Below are 19,021 nucleotides of genomic sequence, written 5' to 3'. Positions count from 1 at the left end.
ATCTCTTTGTGTAAAATAATGCCGTCTTTTATATGAATATATGCTATGCTTTTATAGTGCAGTTTAAGATAAGAGAATGTGAATTTATATTTCACTTCATGAATATACGAGTATGTACATTTGTAAGTTTATGGTAGTTTTTTGCAAAGTTATATTCTACCCAGTATTACTACTTACACGCATTATTACAGTTGCATCAAGATAACTTATATCAATGTAAATAGCAAATATATGGTAAAACCCAAATTTCCTTTACAATTCACAAAATTGGCCGATGCATGCAAATGTTATAGCGGTTTTATTCTCTTATAAAAAAAATATTTTAAAATTTTTTATTTGTTGTATTGGGAAAATGTATGCATTTATCGGTAACAGCATTTGAACTCTATCCGTAGATGCACCATAACTTCTAAAATTTGTTTTTATTTTCGCCGAAAATTAAAAAAAAAAAATTGAAAAAAACTGGGAGCAAATCTAAATTATACTACCTCAGAGTCCGTATAAATCTCTAAAAAATAAATTTAAAATACGTACAGAATCTATTTACATTGGCTTTATAAATTGCATATTATAGCAACAACAAAAGAGAAACAAACTTATTGTTAAAATATTCTTTCAAATTTATTTTTGGTATGTTTAGAAAATAACACTATGCAACACTAAAAATGCAAACAACTTCTAGTATGCATTTTTTGAAAGTACATATTTAGACTACAAAAACCCTAGTAGGGTTTTGTCCTGTCAGATCCAGTTCGGATTTTATGGCCTCATCTAAACCGGACTAAATCTACACTTTTTTGCATTTATCAGGCCTTTATCGCAGAAACGAATAGGAATTTGGTCTTGCTAACTTTAGCAATATTGTAGCACTAAGCTAGTAGATCATATCATTTCAAAAAACCACATAAGAAAAACTCCATCTAGGGCATCAAAATCTATAAAATATAGAAAATTTTACATAATTGCTGAAATTCTGGTCAGTATCGGCTAAACTATTGGGAGTTGAACCAAGTAACCTTTTGCAAAAATCTTCCTAATAAAGTTATCAACAATTCTTTGGAACATTCTGAAACTCTAAAATGCTTACTTCATGTTGTTTCAGCGGTATTTTGCATCATATCATTTACAACACTTATTTCAAACACAGTTCACACCAACAGTTTATTCGCGCATTCCGGATTTCACTACATTATTGACATTTTTATTAAATCGTCGTTGAAAAATTAACTGAAAACAACGTCATAGAGGCATTTTACAACAATGACATGTTCTGAAGAGTTGCGTATTACATTTCCAAAAGAAAATATTCAGAAAAAAGTAACGGTTTTCGAGATACGGTGTAAAATGTATAAAAATTGTGGAATTTTTTGCATATATTTTGAAATTTGAGGCAATAAATGTATTTTTTCGAGTTCATTACTTCTCCAAATATTTTAATCTTGTCCTTATCTACAAATTTGCTTCAGAGGTCACAAGAAGATTTGCATTGGTTTCAAAGATATAGCCCCGAATTTCTTTAAAAACTCAATATTTAACCATGTTTAGATGGGGCCATAAAATCCGAGGTGGATCTGACACAACAAAACCAAACTAGGGTTTCTTGTCGTTTGGGTATGTATTTTCAAAAAATCCTCAGTTCGAATTGTTTGCACAAGATCACCTTAAAAATGTTGCACAGTGTAATTGAAAAAAAGTATTTGGGAGTTCTGCAAATATTTCGCTAAAATCCCATACAATAATTAATGTATACTGCTAAAACTTCATCAAGAAATATGGTTTACCATCGCGAAAGTTTTAATGCTTACTGTGATAACTTATAAGGGTAGGAAATTAAGAGTAATATTGAAATTACAATCATCATTAGGTCCGTCGCGTAAAATTATAATTATAAATTCACGCGGGGTTCAAAGGAAATTGAATGACACTTGTAAATTTTACACGCAAAAAATAGGTTTTGTTAAGAAAATTCACTCATCAAATTTTAGCCTTTAGACACAAATTACTAGGATACTGTAAGGTGACGTAGGGGATGAATGATACCAAGCAACGGTCTTGACCGGCTCTAACATGGCAAAGCCCAGGATTTATCTTGGTCCCTCTTCCATCTCAAGTGGACACTGACCTCCCCGTGGTGTCACCTGGGGAGCTGCCTTTAACATCCGTCAAAGGTAGTGAGCTAACATGTGCCGCGCGTTCACCCATAAGAACGTTAAAAATTTGGGTTGGGCGTTGGGCTAGTAACTCACCCCGTCAAAACACCGCTTACTATGAAAAAACAAAGAAAAAGAAGAAAAACAATCCCCTCTAAAGTTGACGAACCCCGCAAACGTGTTAAGGACCATGATCTGTGAATCTGCAACTGGAATGTCAGGACTCTTTGGAGAGCAGGTGCAGTTTGCGCACTGGCGGATGTACTTGGCAAGTACAAAACTGATATTATCGCCTTACAGGAAGTGCGATGGAACCGGGCAGACGTAAAAATAGCAAACGATTACGCACTGTATTATAGCTGCCATGAAACGAAACATGAGTAGGTGTTGGATTTATGATGAGAGAACTGCAACAATCCGTATAAAAGCAAAGTTTTTTAACATCAGTCTCATCTGCGCCCATGCCCCGACCGAAGAGAAAGATGAACAGACCACGGATATATTCTACGTGCGCCTAGAGAGAGCATATGACCGCTGCACTGGCCATGACATTAAGATTGTTCTAGGAGATTTTAATGCTAAAATTGGGAGAGAAAATATCTTTGGTCCCACGATCGGAAAGTTCAGCCTTCATGAGGTAACATCCGACAACGGAATGAGGCTGATCGATTTTGCTGCGTCAAAATACATGGTAGTGAGCAGTTCCGGATTCCAACACCTCGACATACACAAGGCCACGTGAATATCTCCAGATGGGAAAACAAGAAACTAAATTGATCATGTTGTGATAGACGGAAGGTATGTTGTGTCAGGACGGAAGCTGGATGTCGAGAAGCTGCAAACACAACCGATAGCACAAGCCTATTCCGCTCAACTGACTCACATGCTGGAAGACGGCACTGCTTGTCCCGATAACGTGGAAGCGCAGTGGCAAAGAATAGCCCACTCACTTTAAAGTGCCGCAAAATCTGTGCTTGGGTACCAAAAACCACCACCTAAAAATCTAGGAGTGCCGTAAGGCTACTGAAGAAAAGAACGCGGCATAGAGAGCAACCCTGCATTCAGTAGCAACAGGAAGCGCAAAAGAAAAATATCGGTAGAAGAGGAGAGAGGAGAAGCGTATTTTCAGAGGACAGAAGAAAGAGCAAGAAAAACGTGAGCGTAAGAAACTCGAGATGTTCAGGAGTCAGAATGAAGTCCGCAAATTTTACCAGAGTGTAAAACACCAGACTGAAGGGTATGGTGCAGGCACATTCTCCTGCAAAGATCATGAAGGGAATCTGGTAACTGATACAGATAGCGTACTGAGGATCTGGAAGGAGCATTTCATGAAGCTCTTAGTATCGAATATGGGCGGCGATGAAGATACACCAGAACCAGAACGATGCACCAAACCAATCGCATGTCTTCCACCCAGCCAAACCGAAGTCATGACAGCAATTAATCGGCTAAAAAACAATAAAGCAGCAGGAGCTGCCCGCCGAACTGTTCAAGAACGGTGGCGATATGCTGATAAGGAGTATGCATCAGTTAATTTCCAAAATTTGGCAGGAAGAGAGCATACCCAACGATTGGAATCTCAGCCTCCTTTGTCCCGTACACAAGAAAGGAGTCTGCTCCCAATCGCATACAAGATGCTGTCGAGTGTACCGTGTGAACGTTTAAAACTCATGGTCAAAAACATATGCGGGTCGTACCAATGCGGTATTAGACCTGGTTAATCGACAATTGACCAAATCTTCACACTGCGCCAAATACAGGAGAAGACCCACGAAAGACAGATCGACACATACCACCTGTTCGTCGAGGATAAGGCGGCCTTAGACAGCCCAATTCGATCAAAGGTGTTTCAAGCCATGTCTGAGTTTGGTATCCCTGCAAAACTTATAAGATTATACAGGATTACATTGGCTAAAGTAGGAAATAACCTCTCAGAACCTTTTGAAACAAAACGAGGTTTCAGGCAAGGTGACAGCCTATCGTGTGACCTATTTAACATTGTATTGGAAAAGGTCATACGAGAAGCGAATGCGAAAGCAGATAAGGCAGAACTTGGTGTGTTTGAGGGAAAAATTCTTCGAAAGATTTATGGTGAATACTGCGTTGACGGTGAATACCGACGTCGCACAGTGGTTCAGAATCGTTTTTTCCTGGTCAAAATTCTGTAACTTTTGAACGGATAGAGATATTTTCACAATTCTTTTTTTGTTAGACAGATAACACAATCAGCTTTCCGGTAAATTATAAGCGGTCAAATTAGGTCCGGTAGTTGCAGAGGAATTCAATGTCAAAGTTAAACCTTTTGAATTTTTTTTACTATTTTTCATCAAAATATCAGTGCTTTTGTGTTTTTATATCTTCTTATATATAAAAAGTTGGTCAAACGCCAATAAACTATAAAAATGCCAAAAAAATAAACATAAAACTTATATAACTCATATGAAAACTCATATACTCCAAAAAATTTTTAATTTGTGTAAAAAAGCTGTAATTCATATGGGAATTGGTGTGGAACAACACACATTTTTACCTATGTAATTTCAATAAATTTAAAAAAGTGTTAAACGGACGGAACTGGACGGGAACAAAAGTATATATGGGCTAAAAGAGGAGACTTTCGGGCATATTTCTGTGGAAACAGAACATTGTTCCATGCTGTTCCACAAAAGTTCTAGTCCACTAAATTTGGAATTTCATAAAATTTAGTACCTGAGGAAAAATAAAATAGCTCATGTTGTGTAAACGCCACGGTAATTTGTTTAATTTATTTTTAAAGGCCACAATCCTACCTACCTAACAAAAAAAACAGCGAACGCAATTTATGTTATAGTTTACAAGAAATAGCTATTTCTTTCTCCAGAAGTTTTCAAAAATTACGTATTTCTCAAAAATTGGAAAAATGTTCGTCTTTAGGGGCACCCCACGCCCGCACCTTCCAATAGTTTGACCTAATTTTTTGGTTTCCTTAGTTTCAATATGTTTACTATCGAATCCCATATAGAAATTAAATATCTGTTACAAAACAAAATTTTGATTTTTGGCCAGGAAAATCGATTCCTGAACCATTGTGCGTCGTATGAACCACGAGCTATACTAGCCGACCGACATCGATATAGTAAAATGTATCGAACTACAACGATTGCGTTGGCTTGGCCATGTCAGCAGGATGGATAAAGATGCCCCCGCCAAAAAGGCATTTGAATACGAGCCACTCGACGGTATACGCCCCAAGGGAAGGCCAAAACTCCGATGGAAAGACCAAGTTGAAGAAGATATCACAAAAAATGGCATCCAAAATTGGAGAAGTAAAGCAAAAGATCGGGCGTTTGGAAATCTATTCTTAGTTCGGCTTATGGAACAAGACGTTCTGTTTATTATAAAAGCCATCTAAGTAAGTAAGGAGTACACTCATGAGATATACGTCAAACAACGTAAAATCACGAGTTCTATAATCCCATTATGAGTTTGGAATATCATCTTGTTGCTCGTCCGGATTATTAAAAAAATTCAAAAAACCCCGAAATTCCGGCTTCAAAATGTCAGCATAAATTTAAGGTGCTGTGGATATATCGAAAAATCATTCATCATCATCTCTCTTTGGGCATAGGTCTATAAAATATAAGGTTAAGGCAGAAATCGGAAGGGAACATAAAAAACTTGTTGGCTTCAACCCATTTTTAACCATTTTTCTAGATTGATGCCAACACAGCTTCCACGTAAATTAATTTTAATGGTCGGCATTATGGGATCCATCCTAAAATACTTCATTTTAAAGAATTTCAGTCATACTATACAGAATATGTTAACAGTTCGTGAATTCTGAATGTGTGAAACTCGGATTCATCGATTGTAAAACATTTTTGGTTTTCATCATATACATAAATTAATTTCCTTTTTTTCATTTTAACCCATTTTTATCACTATTGTGCTTTCGCGGCATTAGTTTTACTAGATACATTGTGGTAGAAAATACGTCAAGCCAGTATAGGAATTCTGTAACTTTTATCGATTCGAAAGTTGTTAAAATTTCTTTTGTTATTGTAACAACTACAAAACAAACAAATGCAATTGTTGTAAAATATACAATGAGTAAAGTTGTTAAAAAGTTACAGAATAGGGGGGCTGTTTCCCCCTAATATACTCACATTCACACTTATAATCCTGGTTTTTATATCTAGCGTTTACACGTGTACACTTTGAATCTTTGGTAATGTTTGCAAAGGTGTAGACTAATGTCAGAACAATTTATTTTAGTCTTTATGTATTTTGCCAAGCTTTTATGTGAGCATACCACTGATGATGTAGCATATTTTTTCTTTAAAAGAACTACGGTTAATAAACTCATAAATTAACAGTTATTTTACGCGTGTTTGCTCGCCGAGTAAATAATGAGAAATGTGTGAATGATACAGAGAATACAAATAAAGGTCCATGCATAAGGTGTATATAATTTTTACATATATAAGAATTTATTGTAATTGGACAATACAAAGGTCGCTTTGGGTTAAAAAATTTTGCGAAGTTTACCATTTTATAAATATTTTAATGACAGGATATGAGTTAAACAATAAAAGCTACCTTAAAATGAATTGTAATACATTAAAATTGCGAAAACGTTAGGCCTTTTATTGAAAAATGAACTGTAAACAGAGGTTCAAACAAACATAATATTCCTCCATTCTAGGATGTGTACAATAGACTGGTTTTAAATCAAAGGGAAAAATCTATGTCGGATTCTTTTATGCGGCAACCCCCTAAGGTGTTTAGTTTTATTAGATTTTAAGATTGCCAAAGTTTTAGCACAATCGGAATATGTTTACACGTGGCACTGCGGCCTCAAATTTTCCATAGTAATTTGTATGGGGCCAAAGGTGAATTTTCACGAAATTGCTTTAAAGGCCACATTTATTGTCTAATCGATGAGAAATTTTTATCATTTCTGTAGCTAAACAAGTAATCCTACAAGAAATTGGGAAAATCGGTTTTAGAATTTTTTTGAAGGCACAGCCATAAACCGTTAAAACTTTCTCATCGGTTGGACAATAAACGTTGCGTTTAGAACAATTTCGAGAAAATTCACTTTTGGCCCCACCTTGAGGCCCCAGTGGCACGTGTTAACGGATTCTGATTGTCCTAAATCTTTGGCAAACTTAAAATCTAACAAGTAAAAAAGTATCAGTCGGATTTGCCGACAGAGATATACCCTCAGCCTGTGTAAATTAAAACACTATTTTCCCAAAAAACTTATGTATTTAGGGGGTCTCAAAGTTTTGGGCATATGAACCGACAAAAATGTTGATTAGGATTAAAGTTCAAAAGTTTTGCGGAGGATGAACTTAAAGGAATGGACCGACATATACCATGGGGTGCCATAGGGGGATTTTACACCCTTCGGGCTGTTTCTCAAGAAGTATGGACTTGCCCCTGGAAAAACTTTTACCATCGTAATTGATTGTAACAATAATAGTCCATATTGGAACCTGTTCTATATCTGGTAGATATATAAGATGTGTAAAGTATGAACCAAATCGGCAACTCCCTTCAAGAATTATCGTGCGCACAATTTTTTCCAAACATTTTTGAACTTTTGTGGGGGAGGTACATGAAGGAGTGGACCGATATGGCTTATCTCGAACTTAAACTAAGTTTGGACACAATATTACTAAGGCCAAATTTTGGACGGAATCGGCATATCCGTTCGAGAATTATCTTGCGCTCCAACCACTACAAATGGTGTCATAGGGGATTTTTCAACTTTCAGGCAATTTTCTCAGGAACTATGGACTTGCCCCTGATGAAACTTGTTCCTTCGTATGGGGGCAATGAATATGTAACAAGTTGTTACAAGGCGATTCGAAAGCAGGTCATGAACTGAACTTTTCCGAAATTTTGTGTGGGAGGTACCCGAAGGACTTTACCGATTGGGTCCATGGTGTCATAGGGGGTTTTTCAACTTTCAGGCTATTTTCTCATGAACTATGGACTTGCCCCTGATGAAACTTGTTCCTTCGTATGCGGGGCAGTAAATATGTAACAAGTTGTTACAACAAAAACCAAGGCGATTCTAAAGCAGGTCATGAACTAAACATTTCCGAAATTTTGTGTGGGAGGTACCCGAGGGACTTTACCGATTGAGTCCATTAGTCAGAAAAAAATTTCACGATGTGCAAAGTATGGACCAAATCGGTTACTCCCTTCAAGATTTATTGTGCGCACAATTTTTCCAAACATTTTTGAACATTTTTGGGGGAGATACCTGAAGGAGTGAACCGATATGGCTTATCTTCGAACTTAAACTAAGTTGTTACACAATATTACGAAGGCAAAATTTTGGACATTCGGTCCATAGCATATCCGTTCGAGAATTATCTTGCGCTCCAACCACTACAAATGGTATCATAGGGTGTTTTTCAACTTTCAAGCTATTTTCTCAGGAACTATGGACTTGTCCCTGATGAAACTTGTTCCTTCGTGTGGGGGGCAGTGATTGTGTAACAAGTTGTTACAACAAAAACCAAGGCGATTTGAAAGCAGGTCATGAACTGAACTTTTCCGAAATTTTGTGTGGGGGGTACCCAAAGGACTTTTCCGATTGAGTCCATATTGGAACCTCATTTAAGTCAGAAAGAAATTTCACGATGTGCAAAGTATGGACCAAATTGGTTACTCCCTTCTAGAGTTATCGTGCGCACAATTTTTCCGAACATTTTCGAACTTTGGTGGGGGAGGTACCGGAACGAGTGGACCAATATAATCCACCTTCGAACTTGAACTTAGTCTGGACAAAATATTACACATTTATCACATTTTGGACCGAACCGGCAGATCTGTTCGAGTGTTATTTTGCGCTCCAACCACTACACATGGTATCATAGGGGGTTTTTCAACTTTCAGGCTATTTTCTCAGGAAGTATGGACTTGCCCCTGATGAAACTTATAGCGTCGTATGGGGGACAGTGAATACAAGTTGCTACAACAAAAATCAAAGCGCTTCGAGAGCAGGTCCTTAACTGAACTTTTCCGAAATTTTGTGTGGGAGGTACCTGAAAAAGTGGACGGATTGAGTCCATATAGAAACCTCATCTAGGTCTGGTAGAAATTTCACGATGGACCCAATCGGTTACTTCCTTTAAGAGTTATCGTGCGCACAAATTTTCCGGACATTTCCAAACTTTTGTGGGGGAGGTACCGGAAGGAGTGGACCGATATAACCCATCTTCGAACTTAAACTAAGTTTGGACAAAATATTACGAAAGCCAAATTTTGGACCGAATCGGTTGAAATTTTCGAGAGTTATCGTGCGCTCCAGCCAGCCAGCGAGACAGACGGACGAACGGAAATGGTTAAATCAACTCCAAATTGTCTGAAACACATTTCGTCCAAACATACTTGGAGTCTAAAACCGTTATTTCGATGAGGCACATTTTCCCCGTATGAAACTGTATATACCCTCGTTAGCATAAATGCCGTGGGTATAATAAAACTAAACACTTTTGAAACAACACTAGTATTTAAAATTTCAAAAACTCGTACTTGCTATTACAGAGCTTGACGTCATAACAACGTTACCCATAGAAAAGGTAGAACTTTAGAAGACCTTTGGGGTTTTCCCCGAATTGCTTGACAGTCTTTGCGGCATGTTAGCCATTTCGATTGAATGAAACCTTCATATACCGAAAATCAAGAGGTATTGTTCACAGGGGGGAGGGGTATATCAATACGTGTACCTGCAACCATCTTTCTCTACGGCAATATTTTAATCCTCCAACGAAGGCTTCATACCACATTTCAGCTACATATTTCGGTTGGATAATGTGGCAAAAACCCTAAAAATTCCCAAATTCAGGAGGCACCGTCCGATGGGGGCTATATCAAAACATGGACCACAGTTTTTGATGGAGAAGTTGTTAGCCATTGATAACCATAAATGCCAAATTACTGTCAATTTACAACCAAATCGCTGTTCAAATGTGGATAATACCTACAAAAGTGTTTAGGCGTCGACACGTCAATTTGTATGGGGCCTGTACCAAGACGAGGACCTAAATAGCCAATATTCAATATCAAGAATTCTACGCACCTACAATACATTTAACCACAACTTTGTCCATAGAATATGTACCTTGTGGGATTTGAAATTATTATATCGAGGAGTTACAAACGGAATGACAAACTTAATATACCCTCCATAGTATGGTGGAGGGTATAAAAATATAAAATTAGGCGTAGGCATAGTATCCTCTCAATCGAACATGATCTGCAATTTGGTATTTAGAGTTCTCTATGAACCAGAAGTTCATTCATTAAAAACTGAAATTGAACAAGTAATAATCGTCAAGTTCGGCCGGTCCGAACTTGTTATTCCCTCCACCATAAACTATTCTGGACTAAAATGGAATAACTAGTTTCCTTTCGTGTCCCCAATTTTAGGTGGAGAAGTTTTTTGACCACGGATAACCCCAAATGTCTAAATTGGGTCAGAAATGTATCTAAAAATTTCATCAATCGGGCGGTACCAGGCTATACCAAAGTTCATGGTTCACAATTTTTAGTGAAGAAGTTCTGTGACGACGAATAACTTTAAATTTCAAATTACAGAAATGTGGCCAAAATCCTCAAAATACCTATCATTGGGAGGTACCGTTATATGGGGGCTATATCGAAACACAAACCTATTTTAAAAATTTTTGGTGGAGTCGTTCTGTGACTAAAATTAAATTACAGCTAGTCGATGAAAAATGTAGCTAAAATCCTCAGAAAACCTAGAATTCGGAGGTACCGTTAGGAGGCTATGCCAAAACATGAACCTATGTTTGTTCACAGTTCTCGTCTGCAAAAAATGCTGAGGGCATACAAAGTTTAGACAACAGATGTTAATTACAAAATGCAAAAACCAAACATTAAATTACATAATTCGAATTTCAGTTTATGTTTTCAATTTATTCAAATTAATTCAAAATTTAATCCGAATTCCTGAATTGAAAATGAAAATTTTCAAATTGCAAAGTAAACTATTTGAATTTCATATGAAAATGGTGAAGCTACAGAATCGCCGTACTCATGGCAAAATTTCCATATATTTATCAATTGTAATTCTATAGAAATCTACAAATATTGGCCTGTTCCCATACTTCATAAAGTGGTAAAAGTCGTAAAAGTTGCAAAAGTCGTAAACGATTTTCATATAAATTTTGTGTACGGGAACGCAAAATGTGTAAGAGTGCTAAAAATTGTAAAAACTTTTTAGTTCTGGAACAGAGCTATATCTATAGATAAGTTCATACACATGTGCGTGTGTGAATTGAATTCGTTGCAATAAGCAAATGTTTATTTTTTTTGTAAATTTTTACCAAGAACTATAGATACACAATTTGCTTTGAAAAGAACTTTCGCGGCTTATCGATTTCTTTCGCTTTTCATGTCCACTGTATTCTCGAATGCTCTCAAAAATTGCCCACACTGAACACACTCCGTGAGATAAGATAAATTTTAGTCAGATACTTAAGAGAATGTGCTAAAATAAAACAAAATATTTTTCTCTCTCTCGTACGACAGCTGAGTATGACAGCTATGTACAACAATTAAACTGCACTTGTCAGAATTCAATTCAGTTTACTTCAATGAAATAAACAAACGGTACGTGAAAAAATCGGTGAAATTAATTATTAATAAAAAAGCCTAAAATAAGTATTCTTAAGCGTAACTAATGAAATAATAAAGCAAAGTGTTGTTTGTGCCAATATTTGTTGATAGAAATATCCAAGTGAAATTCAATAAAACAAGTGCTACGAATGTTTTTTATGTGAACATTGCTGATGTCGACATTTTTGTTTATTTGTTTTGATTCATTTGTTTACAATGGGATTAGTCGATAATAATTAGTGTGGTCCACCAAAATACGGTTAAAGAGTAGTTTTCAATTATATATTTTCTTCATTTAATTAATTTTACGTAAATTCAAGCAACCGGAAAAAGTTTTATAAGGAAGATGAAACAAAAATAAAAAAAGTGTCAACAACTTGGAATTTAGTTTTTGTTTACCACCCTCTGTGCTAAAATATTTGTACACATTGCTTTGTAATGTGTTTACTACCCACCACCCCCTTTTTTTGATAGGCAATCAAAAGAGCGCATGGTTATGCGCAGTGTTACCATATTTGCTGTATTGTGTGTGTTCTATGGCGAAGAGAGTTCGATTGCATTGTCAAATACAGGGTGTCGCTACAACTGCAAAAAATTTTCAGTTTGTATTACATATAAGGTAAAATTTAACTACAAACGGCCAATAACAAACGACATTTTAACAACTTTTCAATCGATAAAAGTTACAGAATAGGCCTACAGGATGGATTTTTTTAAATAAAACATGTTATTCATATTGTATGTATGGTACAATTAAAATGTACAACAGAGCTGTTCTAAGAATATTTTTTCAAAACACGTGGATAGTTTTTCAATATATTTTTTAACAATCGTAAATTTTTAAAACTTTTTTCAACAGTCCTGGACTTTTAAAAATGCTTTTTCAGCAATCGTGGATTTCTTAAATATAATTTTTAAAGGTGAATTTTTCAAATCGTGAATTTTTAAATTATCGTTTTATAATTGTGTTTTTATATATTTTTAACTTTAATGATTTTTTAGATATTTTTAATAATCATGGATTTTTTAAATTTTTCTTTCAACGTTCGTACATATTTTTTTATTTTTTTCACAATAGTGTATTTATTAAATATGTTAAATAATGGTGGATTTTTAAAATATTATTTTTAGTAATAGTGGATTTTTTAATATGTCTTTAATTTTTAAATATTTTTTCAACATTCGTGGATTTTTTAAATATTTTTTCAACAATCGTGAAAATTTTTTCAACAAATTTAGTTTTTTAATATTTTTTCAACAAACATGCATTTTTTAAAAATATTTTTTTCAATAATCGTGCATTTTTTAAAAGTATCTTTTCTACAATGGCTGATTTTTTTTTTTAAATATTTCCTCAACAATCAGGAATTACTCGAGCTAACAGGACCGTAAGAGTTTTGTATTGAAAAAGTGAATTCAAGCGAAGTTCCGCACACCCAACCAATATGCTACGATCGTTTCGCTGGTGGTTTAATTCAGCTCATCAGGCATATCAGATGTGAATGGCTAGAAGACAAAGGTTGATTTTGATAACTTCTATTTGTACAAACATTATTTGCAAATTTGCAGATATTAAGTATTTTTGAAGCCTTTTTTCTTATCAAGTCAACCTAGTGCCCTATCTACTAGAACCATTTCTCAATACCTACACATGTACAAATCGAGTAAAACAACAATAAATAAAAATAATCATGAATTCCTTTAAAATATCTTTCAAAAATCGTGGATGTTTTAAGAATATATTTTCGAACGCCGTGGAGTTTTTAAAAATATTTTTCAACGATCGTAATTTTTTTTTTTTAAATTTTTAACAATCATGAATTTTTTTATTATTTTTTAACATTTTTTTCAATAGTATTTAAAGTTTTCAAGTATTTAAAAAAATTTTTTAAAATATTTTTTTCAATTTGAATTTGTTTAATTATTGTTTAAACAATTGAGGATTTTTTGATATACATTTGATATACAACAGTCGTTGATTTTTAAAATATTTTTTTTTCCAATTCGTAAATTTTTAAAATAATTTTTCCACAATCGTATATTTTTAGAATATTTTTTCCACAATCGTAAATTTTTAAAAATTTCGTTTTAACAATCGTAGATTTTTTTGATTTTTCAATATAATTTTTTTATTATTTGTTTTCAACAATAATGTATTTTTGAAATATATTATCAACAATCGGGGATTTTTAAAAATAGTTTTTCAAGTATCGTGTATTTTTAAAAAGATTGTTTAAACAATCGTGGTTTTTATATAAACTTTTTCCAATAATCTTGAATTTTTTAAAATATTTTTTCACTAATCGAGGATATTTTTTTAATATTTTTTCAACAATATTTTCTGTTTGTTGTCTTATTAGCACGAAGGTTATTATTTGTGAAAGTTTTTAATTAATTGAATTAATCGAGCCAATATGACCTAAGGAGTGTTTTTTCAACAATTGTGTTTTTTATACTTTTTTGAACAATCGTAGGTTTTTTTAAAATATTTTTTAAGAAATCGTGGATTTTTTTTAAATATTTTTCAACAATCGTGGATTTTTTGATATTTTTTTCAACAGTCGTTGTTTTTTTTTTTTAAATATTTTTTTCAAGAATCGTGGAGTTTTGGTAAATATTTTTTAACAATCGTGAAGGTTTTTTAAATATTATTTTTCAATAATAGTGGAGTTTTTTTAATTTTTTTTTTGTCACAATCGCCTTTTTTGAAAAATATGCTTTTTTAAAAATATTTTTCAACAATCGTGGATCTTTTTAAATAGTTAGTTCAACAATCACTACGATTGTTTTATTTCAATATTTTTCAAAAATTGTTGATTTTTTTTAAATATTTTTTAAAAATCGTGTTTTTTTTTCAATATTTTTCAAAAATCGTGGATTTTTTTTTACTATTTTTCAAAAATCGTGGATTGTTTTTATTTTAAAGTTTTTGCCTTTTTAGGGGCGAAGGCCATTATTTGTGAGATTTAATTAATTTAATTAATCGAGCTTTTTTATGACCTAAGGAGATTACATTGAAAAATTGATATCTAGCGAAGTCCTACACACACACACATCAACCACTATGCGACGATCGTTTCGTTAGCTGGTTAGGCTAACATCATCAGGCATATTAATGTGTTGTTGTTGCTAGACAATTTTCGCCATTTGGAGCTCCTATTTATACATCCAAGATTGCAAATTTTGCATTTGTGAAGTTCAAATTGCAGCTTTTTATTTCCAAAGACGACTCATTTGTCCCCCTTCTATTCCAGAAATCAATTTTTTCAATGTTACATTCATATTACAGTCGATAGCTTTTTTCCATCGTAGACTGTATATATGTCTTTCAAATCGAAAGATTTTTTAAGTGGATTGTGGTTTAGAACGCTAAGACGTCAGCAACATTGTCTGTTAGTTGGCGACGACCCAGGTTCGAATCCCAGCCGGGCTCAGCTGAATGTTTTTAAATAGTCGATTTTTTCAACGATTTGAAGGGAGTCTTTATATACGACCGGAAGGCAGTCTTTATAACAGCTGAAGGGAGTCTTTATTTTTTATTAGTTTTTCAACAAGTGACGTTTTTTTGGATCTTGATATTTTGTAAGCAATCGTGGATTTTTTTAAATATTTTTTTTCAGAAATTTTGAATTTTTTAAATATTTCTTCAGCAATTGTGGATTCTTTAAAATAGTTTTTAAACAATCATGGATTTTATATTATTTTGTTCACAAATCACGACGATTGTTTTTTTAATATTTTTTAAATTTTTTTTTTTATATTTTTTGAACCATCGTGAATTTTTTTATACAATCGAGGATTTTTCCAACGAGTTGAAGGTAGTCTTTATATACGAGCGGAAGGTGGTCTTTATAAATGCTAAAGGGAGTCTTTATAGACGAGCAGAAGGGAGTCTTTATTGACGAGCTGAACGGAGTCTTTATAGAAGCGAACCTTTACAACCGAGCTGAAGGGAGTCTTTATAGAATTGGTGATCACTTCCTTACGGTAGCGTAAAAACGAACCAACGTATTCTCTCTTTATTTCTGATTTGCCATTGCTTAGCAATGGGGAGAGTGTCTTACCACTACTAATATATCAACAATTCTGAGCACCCCTGCTTTATAGCCGAGAACCGCTTCTTTGCAAAGACAGTATAGTGAGGGCGCCCACTGAATTGTTTTTGCATTTGCTTCTCTCTCTCACTTACAATGTAAGTGAATGAAAACAAACAATAAACCTCTTGTGGTTGTTGTTTTCTTCATTCGTACATACACACCCAGCAAAAAGTTTGCTCCAAAGAGGCAGTTAAATGATATGTACAAGTGATCTGGAAGTGCATCAAATTATGCATTTTCACTCATGATTTTTACAAGAGCGTGACTACGGAAAGAGGCACTCCATTGCACTGCATTTTAACTGACCCTCTGGCACTGAATTTTAACTGACCCTTTGGCATTGCATTTTAACTAACCCTTTGGGGTAGAATAGGAGGCAGTCCAAAGCACGTGTTTTGATACAGGCATTCTGCGGAAAATATGCCAGAACAAATAAAATGCATTATTTGTGTAAAACAAAAATATTAAGAACTTTATTACATTAACACAAATTATGAAAATTCTCCATTGAATTCAATCGCAAACATGCGTGTTTCCTCCGCCCTCCATTTGTTCCAAGCTGAACAGTTTTGTCTTCCCATCACCAGTTAAGATTTCGACATGTACTCCAACAGCACTCCATTCGGAAATTTTCTTCTCTTGAGTTACCGGAAAAATGTTCACAAATGAAATATTATTCAGTTTGTACTAACAAATGTTTGAAAATATTAACACGCTTATCTCTTATTGGAAAATTTATGTCGCTGCCTGTAGAGATGTACAAACTGATTTATGTACATGTAGGGATCTCTAACAACTGCTAATAATATGTAGCGAACGGAGTGCCTTTTTCACGACTCCGTTTGGACTGCATCCGGATGCTGTTAAATTGCGAGGAATTTTTCACGACTCCACTGAACTGCATCCGGATGTTGTTAAAATGTGACAAGTGGATGTGATTCTTTGGATTGCATCCAAATGCAGTTAAAATGTGAGGACTGGAGTGCCTTTTTCACGACTCCGTTTGAACTGCATCAGAACATGCCGTGACAGAACTAGTCCACATTGCACTACTTCCAATTTATTTTGCTGGGCACATACTAAAACATTGTTGGAAATTCTTGGGCGACCCTGCTTTATAGACGAGCTGAAGGGAGTCTTTATAGCAGGGATGGCTACCAACAACAACTTCCCTATGCCCGCGGGCATACGAAACACACGTAAACTATAAACACATTCGTTAGGTTGATGCATTGTTTACTTTTCCACTCACACTAGCGCAAGTTATAATCTGCAAATGTGTGTTTTTGGCCATCCCTGCTATATAGAAGCGAGCCTTAACAACCGAGCTGAAGGGAGTCTTTATAGACGAGGTATCTGGAGGTATCGCTCTATAAGTATTATATAAAAACGTGGACCTTTAAGCACAATTATCTGTAAGAATATTTAATGCCATCAACGGAGACTAAATATCAAGTTTTAGCCATTTATGTTTGATGATGTTGCTAAAATTTGCAAAATACCGCATTTATGACATCGTTGCTGATATAGCCCATTATGAACACCAAACATCCTAGAATTGATATCGTGAGCTGCATCTTGATTTCAACAGCCAGACTGATGGACGGACATACGGACATCTTTATATCGACTTGGAATTTTATGCTGATTGAAAATATGATTATCTTTATGTTGCAAACGGAATGCAAATGTTAATTATACCCTCCATCTGATGGTGTAGGGAATAAATACGTAATTTTTTCATTTGCCAATGAAGCACTGTCCTGTTAGGTAATACGTTAATATTGTTTGATTAATATTGTTTGATTGGTTTCCATATCGAAAACACCTTAATGATCATCTCGCAGTTTCGCCTACGGAAACATTGTTACGATTCTGCTACCTCTGAATAATAAAGTTCGTTTAACTTTGGCGAAGAATTCATAACAAACGAGGTTTTATAGCGATCACGTCCGAAAAGCCCACTAAATAATTCAAACGCGAATAGCAACGGGAGGGCAGTAGAAGGGGCGTAATCAATGCTAGTTAATGACTCACACTTATTTAATTATTTATTGGTTCACGTTAACAGTTTCAGTTCACAATCTTAAATATGAAAGAGATTTTGTGGTTTACTCGAACCTCACGGTCTAGGAAATACAGGCTGCTGATTGTTATTGCTCAATCACAAACGCAATTTGTATATTTAGGAATAAAGTGTCGTCATAATGGATAGCACCAGCAAATATATCGAGCCCTTCCCGCGAAAAAGGTGTAAGCGACAAAAAGCTAATTTTACAGGAGACGGTTTTTATTGAATAACTTTTGATATAACCAAAATTGTTTATTCAAATTTGGTATAGTTCTGTTATTAAATCCTATTTACTGAAAAAATAAAAAATTGTGGAATATCTTCAATATAACGGTAGTTTGTGTCGCTTACATCTTTTTCGCTGTCACGCAATCAGGCTTTTACTTTGAGAAGTGGCGGTTACATCAAAAAAAATTATTTGAAACAAATAATTTTTAGAGTAATTCTTATCTACAATTTAAAAACAAAGCACACTAACAGTATAGCAAGTATTTATTCGAAGAATTATAAGATTAAAACGTTTTTCTTGTAATATAGTTGAATAACGACATGGTATGTAAATGTGCAATTTGATGTAAGCGACAATTCGCTGTCACAAACAAATGTACACAAAAAGCAAAAATGGCGCTTACATCAAAATTGTTTCTGCTCTAATTTCGTAACGGTACATGGCTGAGTTCTAAAAATTTGGGAGATGGTGTGTTGGAATATTCTTCATAGATTTCCGTAAAAAAACGAAAATCGAAAAATGTCGGCTTACATCATTTTCGCGGGAAGGGCTCGATATGGTCACTCTATAAAAACACACTTTACTGCCTTCGTATTCTGGTTTCAATCATAGTAATGTATTTGAACAGTTAGACCTAGTTTAGACGAGACATCAATGTCAATATCGTAGATACACTTTTCATATCTTCCCACTCAGACAATGTGGCGACTTAATTTTATAGCCTGTTAGCTGGTGTGATCGCAAAAGTAAATGGTAAATGACGAACATGACATACATTTGCAATGATGTATGGATCAAAAATTACAACACATATGACAATGATGGCTCGTGT

The 19,021-nt window shown here is 34.6% G+C and overlaps 2 protein-coding genes across 22 annotated transcripts in view; one reads left to right on the top strand and one right to left on the bottom strand.

Annotated features, from left to right (window-relative positions):
• The window catches only part of Gycbeta100B (guanylate cyclase soluble subunit beta-1-like), a 649,167-nt gene that overhangs the window by 54,729 nt on the left and 575,417 nt on the right, over positions 1–19,021 (bottom strand). The window lies entirely within an intron of this gene.
• Positions 11,708–19,021, top strand: part of stops (SOCS domain-containing protein stops) — a 123,795-nt gene continuing 116,481 nt past the window's right edge. For 2 of the 7 annotated variants that reach the window (XR_012408966.1, XM_073959963.1), the window contains exon 1: positions 11,746–11,786. The gene's annotated coding sequence lies outside the window, so the exon portion shown is untranslated. Of the gene's footprint in view, positions 12,052–19,021 lie in introns of all 7 variants that reach the window. The other 5 variants (XM_073959969.1, XM_073959965.1, XM_073959968.1 and 2 more) reach the window with 5 other exon arrangements.

The sequence above is a fragment of the Musca autumnalis genome, unplaced genomic scaffold, assembly GCF_047663935.1.
Source record: "Musca autumnalis isolate F117 unplaced genomic scaffold, ASM4766393v1 scaffold_1, whole genome shotgun sequence".
Lineage (NCBI taxonomy): Eukaryota > Metazoa > Arthropoda > Insecta > Diptera > Muscidae > Musca > Musca autumnalis.
Note: the sequence above shows the minus strand (reverse complement) of the source record. Positions and strands in the feature narration are given on the sequence as shown.